This window comes from Diuraphis noxia, unplaced genomic scaffold (genome assembly GCF_037042655.1).
Source record: "Diuraphis noxia isolate RWA-SAM2 unplaced genomic scaffold, SU_Dnox_SAM2 contig0001, whole genome shotgun sequence".
Taxonomy (NCBI): Eukaryota; Metazoa; Arthropoda; class Insecta; order Hemiptera; family Aphididae; genus Diuraphis; species Diuraphis noxia.
The window spans coordinates 105,454,284-105,461,801 of NW_028301711.1; the positions used below are offsets into that span (position 1 = coordinate 105,454,284).

The 7,518-nt window shown below is 37.7% G+C and overlaps 1 non-coding gene across 1 annotated transcript; it reads right to left on the bottom strand.

Annotated features, from left to right (window-relative positions):
• Positions 1–77: 77 nt before the first annotated feature.
• On the bottom strand, positions 78–2,491 carry LOC149063097 (small subunit ribosomal RNA). The gene has a single exon (XR_016190004.1). It is a non-coding gene; the product is annotated as a small subunit ribosomal RNA (ribosomal RNA).
• Between the last annotated feature and the right edge of the window lie 5,027 nt (positions 2,492–7,518).

A 7,518-nucleotide genomic window follows, 5' to 3' on the forward strand; every position in this document is an offset into this window, starting at 1 on the left:
GAGCGCACGCGGCCACGGGGTCGGATTAGGCGCGCGCGAGACCGGCAAGCGAGTCGCCGGCGCCGCGGGCCCGTCTCTAATGATCCTTCCGCAGGTTCACCTACGGAAACCTTGTTACGACTTTTACTTCCTCTAAACGGCCGAGTTCGGTCATCTTCCCGGTCGCGCGACGACCCAGCCCCCGAGGGGGCCGAATAACGCGCGTCCAGTCCGAAGACCTCACTGCGGTCGTTCAATCGGTAGTAGCGACGGGCGGTGTGTACAAAGGGCAGGGACGTAATCAACGCGAGCTGATGACTCGCGCTAACTGGGAATTCCTCGTTCACGTGGAAAAATTGCAAGCCACGATCCCTAAGCACGAAGGAGGTTCAGCGGGTTACCCGGAAGCCTGTCGGCCCAGGAATGTTAACACACGCTGATTCCTTCAGTGTAGCGCGCGTGCGGCCCAGAACATCTAAGGGCATCACAGACCTGTTATCGCTCAGTCTCGTGCGGCTATTTTCGTCCGCCGCCTGTCCCTCTAAGAAGAGTTTAAGCTCCTGGGAGCCGGCGGTAGCCCTAGTAACGTATCGTGATCCGCCGGCGACGGCCGCGAACGCGGCGCGCTTCACCGCGGAGCCCAGCGCACGACTGACGCACGGCGACCGGAGGTTGCCCCCCGACCACCGACCCCCGCACGCCCGCCGCACGCCGGGACGCGGATGGCGCGGCCGCGCCAGACGACCGCCGTGGACGACGGGCGAACGCGTTCGGGGATACCGGGCCGAGCCGACGGGAACGCGAACGCAGACGGCCGAAACCGCCGGCGCCGCGCCCACGCCGACCCGGGATTACCCGCCTAGTTAGCAGGACAGAGTCTCGTTCGTTATCGGAATTAACCAGACAGATCGCTCCACCAACTAAGAACGGCCATGCACCACCACCCACCGAATCAAGAAAGAGCTCTCAATCTGTCAATCTTTCCGGTGTCCGGGCCTGGTGAGGTTTCCCGTGTTGAGTCAAATTAAGCCGCAGGCTCCACTCCTGGTGGTGCCCTTCCGTCAATTCCTTTAAGTTTCAACTTTGCAATCATACTTCCCCCGGAACCGAAAAGCTTCGGTTTCCCGGAAGCTGCGCGCCGGGTCGTTAATGAAACGCCGGCGGATCGCTAGCTGGCATCGTTTACAGTTAGAACTAGGGCGGTATCTGATCGCCTTCGAACCTCTAACTTTCGTTCTTGATCATACGAGAACGCACTTGGCAAATGCTTTCGCGTCAGTTCGTCTCTAGACAATCCAAGAATTTCACCTCTAACGTCTCGGTACGAATGCCCCCGCCCGTCTCTGTTGATCATTACCTCCGGTCCCGAAAACCGGCCCGGCGGGACGCACGGGTGACTGGCGCCCGCGGCCCGGCGGCCCGCGCACGGAAACGCCCCGGAGGGCGGTTTCGCGCGCCCGCGAAGGGTGGAGATGCGCGGGACCGAGGTCTTGTTCCATTATTCCATGCGACCAGTATTCAGGGCCTTTTGACGAGACGGCCGTGAAGCCGCCCCGCCAGATTTGAGCCTGCTTTGAGCACTCTAATTTGTTCAAAGTAAACGTGTCGGCCCGCCGACGGCACTCGGTGAAAAGCACCACGCAGCAAGATTGGAGTAGGCGGCCGCCGTCGTCGAACCCCGACGGCCGCGCGACGCGTGGCCGCGCGGCGCGCCGGGAGCACGAGACACGTGTCCGCCTGCCGACAATACGTCCGGCCGACGTGCCGGTAACTAACACCCCGAGACGGCTGACGAGCACCGCCCAGACACAGATCCGACTACGAGCTTTTTAACCGCAACAACTTTAATATACGCTATTGGAGCTGGAATTACCGCGGCTGCTGGCACCAGACTTGCCCTCCAATTGATCCTCGTTTAAAGGTTTTAAAGTGTTCTCATTCCGATTACGGGGCCTCGGATGAGTCCCGTATCGTTATTTTTCGTCACTACCTCCCCGTTCCGGGAGTGGGTAATTTGCGCGCCTGCTGCCTTCCTTGGATGTGGTAGCCGTTTCTCAGGCTCCCTCTCCGGAATCGAACCCTGATTCCCCGTTACCCGTTACCACCACGGTAGGCATGGAACTTACCCTCGACAGTTGATAAGGCAGACATTTGAAAGATGCGTCGCCGGTACGGAGACCGTGCGATCAGCTCGAAGTTATTCAGAGTCACCAGGTCTTTGCGCGGGCCGCGATCGGGACGCGCACGAAGCGCGCCGCGTCGGGCCAGTTTTGATCTAATAAAAGCGTTCCTCCCGCGCGCGACGCCCGAGAGCGCCGCGACGGTCGGAACTCTGTCGGCATGTATTAGCTCTAGAATTACCACAGTTATCCAAGTAACTTGGGTACGATCTAAGGAACCACAACTGATTTAATGAGCCTTTCGCGGTTTCACCTTAATGCGGCTTGCACTGAGACATGCATGGCTTAATCTTTGAGACAAGCATATGACTACTGGCAGGATCAACCTGGGATCTCGGGTTTACTGCTACCGCGCCCCGCGACCGCAACGCGCGTGGCGGCCTGGGACGCGTGCGTCCGAGCGCCGGTCCGTCGCCCCGCGGAAGGGGGCGGCGAGCCGACGCCTAGGGCGATCGCGTGGCCGGGACCGCTGTGGGTCACGGCCGCGCGACCGACCGCGGTTCAACAACAACAAAATGTGTGTGTGTGTGGTGTGGTCGGCACACGGAGTGCGACACGTTGACGAGACGGACCGGACTGTCGTTATAGACGTTTCGCGTCAATGTAGTTGACCGTTGCGTAAATTGTCATCCAAGTATTTCTTACTATGTACTAGCGCACGGTACGTGGCTCCTAGTTCACGAGTCACGAGACGCGACCTATTTATTAATTAAAGCCCCTGCTTACTTAAGAATATTAATCAATAAATAAAGCATACAAATAATAATACTCCAAAACTTGATTTGTATTTCTAACCCAATTACTTTTTAAAATACATGTAATAACATTATATAGTAACAATAATTTCATTACGATTAAATAGGTTTTTTTAGTAACTGTGTCACGTTTTTTACGATATTACTTGTTAGTGACATGAAGTACTTATCGTACGATATTTTCATCTCCAATTAGTATAACGTTTTAAATATTTTTGTTAGTATAAAATACATACCTGTTTACTTATTTTATTTTTAAACTTAATATAGGAAGTTGAGTGTTATACATAACATATTATATGAAATAAATAGAATAATACTTTAATTTTTTATATTATTTAATACAATAGCAATTTGCAGTAAAAAAACAATCTGTATACAAACATTACAAACTTATCATGTTCATATGATCTATATAAATATAAATAATGTAGGTACTTACAAATGTAAAGAACACATTTAATTTATGTATAATAATTAATTGAAACATAACATTAATATATATTTAATAATTTATTAAACGGACGAACCCAATTACAATAATTATAATATGAAAACATAAAATAACGATATACAGTATATAATATAGCTCAATAGCTGTGGTGAGAGGTGTTCAATATTATTTAAGTGATTAAATTATTAATGTATAAATTAAAAGATACAATAGAGATACATATACAAATTTGGATTAGAGACAAATTTTTACTATTGAGAATTTAGATTCATATACAATGGATAACTAACGTAAAAATAAGCTTATAAATATGTGATATGTACATATTGTACATATTGTACAATGTACATATTATCTATACACAAAGTGCATAATTACCTAAACGTACATAATAATAAAATAATATATATAATATAACATAATGTACTTAAATATTTTACGCATATATTTTCCGCAATAATAAAAAAACATCGGTGACTAATTAATTTTATTTGTGACCATAAATCGTTACAGATGATTTTTAATTAGCGCGGCAAATAAACATGTAAAATATATTTACAAAAAGTTATATTTTATTGTTATGCACGTAGGTAATTATGCCCTTTTTACATACAAAATATTATAATAATATGTACAGAAAAAAAATAACATAAAAAATATTTTTAATTTTTAGATTCTGAACGAAGTGATGAATGTATTGATTTTACAATGATGTGTGTTTTTTTTTTTTGTGTGTGTGTACAGCATAACTAGTCGAAATAATGCATCGATTTCAAACTTTAGGGGTGGTTTCCGATGTAAAATTGAAGATCCTTGGTGCATTATAGTGGTCAAAAGTGAACATTTTCCAACAGTTTTCAAAAAAATCGAGAAAAACAAAAAAAAAATGACAGAAAAACGGGAATTTTTACGCAAAACCCGTTTTCGAGCAAATCGATTTTTTTATATGATTGTCATTCAAAAACTAATCACTGTAAATACATGAAATTTTCACCAAATGTTTATGTTAGTGTTATCTATATACAGTTTAATTTTCAAAAATTTTCTTTTTTTTTTGAGTTATTTATAGACCTCTGAAATTTTCGATTATTTTGAGAATTTTTATTTAAAATGTTGGACGACCAAAAGAACTTGAAAATTTAATACAAGGTTCCTTATAAGTTTTTCTTATTGTAGCTAAAAAAAAATTAAAAATCGTTAGTAACAATTTTTTTTAATAAGCGTTTATAGTTCAAATTTTTACGAAATATGTCGAAAACGCGAAAATTTGCAAGTAATTTTGAAGTTGAAAAATCATAAAAGGTTTTGTTTATAAGTAAGGATTAAAAATATAACACTAAGTTTTCCATAAGTTTTCCTTCAAATAGCTATAGAGAAAACTCGAAGCGTCGTTATAGGAAAAATTTTAAGTGCGTTGAATTTTAAATGTTTTCGAAATAGTGTAACGATAACAATATATCCTCAAACGATTTTAAACATTTGTTATTATTCAAAAAGTATAAGTCGTAGATACATGAACATTTTACCAGTTATTTAGATTAGCATTTTCTTTACATGATTTAATTTTCAAAATATTTTGACTTTTTTTAGGTATTTATAGACAACTGAAATTTTCAATTTTTCTGAAAAAATTTTTTTGAAGTGTTGATAAAATTTTTTTGGCCCTATCAAAATACTTGGAAATTTAATACAAAGTTCCTCATAAGTTATTGATACAGTGATTAAAAAATTACAAAAATACATGGGCATGGTTTTTTTTATTAGCATTCGAAGTTCAAATTTTGACTAAATACATAAAAATTACGGCAATGTTCAAATTATCTTAGATCGAAATTCATAAAAGTTTTTCTTTTTATACCTAAGATTTGAAAATTTTATACAAGGCTCCTAATATATTTATACAATATTATTTGAAAAATAAAAGAAATATAATATAGTCACACATTTTTTTAATAAGCATTTACAGTTCAAATTTTGACTAAATACATAAAAATCACGAAAATTCGTAAATTGTTTTATCCTAGAAATTCATAAAAAATTTCCTTTTAAATCTAAGATTTGAAAATTTAATACAAGATTCCTTACAAATTTGTCAATCTTTATCTCAAAAAAAATGTCAACCGGAAATTCAAATTAAATTTTTATTAGCATTTGAATTTCAAATATTGACAGAAATTCGTCAAAACCATGAATATTTGCAAATTATTTTGTAGTTCAAAATTCATAATATTGTTTGTATTTATATCTAAGGTTATAAAATTTAACACCAAGTTTTCCATAAGTTTTGCTTCAAATAGCTATAGAGAAAATTTGAAGCGTCATTATAGGAAAAATGTTTTGAGCGTTTGAGTTTTAAATTTTTATGAAATCGCGTAATGATAACGATTTATCCTCAAACGAGTCAAACGAATTTAAATATTATTTGTCATATTTCAAAAATTATAAGTCGTAGATACTTGAAAATTCATATCGACACTTCAAAAAAAAAATGTTCAGACAAATTGAAAATTTCAGTCATCTATAAATATCTCAAAAAAAGTCAAAATATTTAAATCATGTAAAGAAAACGCCAATCTAAATAACCGATAAAATTTTCAAGTATCTACGACTTATACTTTTTGAATAATTACAAATATTTAAAATCGTTTGAGGATAAATCGTTATCGTTACGCTATTTCGTAAAAATTTAAAATTCAAACGCACTTAAAATTTTTCCTATAATGATGCTTCGAGTTTTCTCTATAGCTACTTGAAGTAAAACTTATAGAAAACTTAGTGTTGTATTTTAAATCTTTAGTTGTAAACGCAAAAAATTTTATGATTTTTCAACTTCAAAATTACTTGCAAATTTTCGCGTTTTCGACAGATTTCGTAAAATTTTGAATTGTAAACGCTTATTAAAAAAATTGTGCTACAATAAGAACAACTCATAAGGAACCGTGTATTAAATTTTCAAGTTTTTTTGGTCGTCCAATATTTTTTTACTGACACTTCAAAAAAAATTCTCAAAAAAATCGAAAATTTCAGTGGTCTATAAATAACTCAAAAAAAGTCGAAAATTTTTGAAAATTAAACTTTATATAGATATCACTAACATTAACATTTGGTGAAAATTTCAAGTATTTACAGTGATTAGTTTTTGAATAACAACCATATAAAAAAATCGATTTGCTCGAAAACGGGTGTTGCGTAAAAATTCCCGTTTTTCTGTCATTTTTTTTTTGTTTTTCTCGATTTTTTTGAATACTGTTGGAAAATGTTTACTTTTGACCTGTATAATGCACCAAGGATCTTCAATTTTACATCGGAAACCACCCCCAAAGTTTGAAATCGAAGCATTATTTCGACTAAATATGCTGTACACACACACAAAAAAAAACACACATCATTGTAAAATCAATACATTCATCACTTCGTTCAGAATCTAAAAAAATGTATATGATGTATGTTTTATATATAAAAATAAAAATTTATAGTAGATTTCATACAATAAAATGGCTATAAATTATTAAACTTTACCTAATTGTTTCCCTCGATGAGCATGGTGTTTGATTAACAGCTCCCAAGAAAAAAGGTGCCATAACAGATTCTATGGCCTCTGGATTGTGACTTAAAAATAATTACAATAAAATTGTATTATATAATTAAAAATCATACTAGTACATAGATTAAGTTTAATTATAATTTATTTTTAATTAATATTATAGTTATGGTATTATACATTTGAATAACAACCTAAAAATTATTACACCTAAAACTTTACCTAATTATTTCCTTTGATGAACATGGTGGTTGATTGTCAGCACCTAAGTAACATGATTCTACAATAGGTTTTGCGATTTCTGGATTTTGACTTTGTTAACATAATTTTAGTGAATTGTATTAAATTAATAATAATAATATATAGGTACCTACCTCTTAGTCTTATCACGAATTCCTAGAATATTCTTCACTCGAGAACTCAGCGATTTTTTAACTGATAATTTTTTTGATGCACAGCGACGAGTTTTTTTGTTGAGTTGATCCATTTTCACGTGAATAAATAATTAAAAAATATATAAACCGTAATAAAAATCTAGCGAAAATGTATTAGTTACTAGTTTACTACTACCAATAATTACTGGCGTGAACAGTTAGACATGCAGGATGT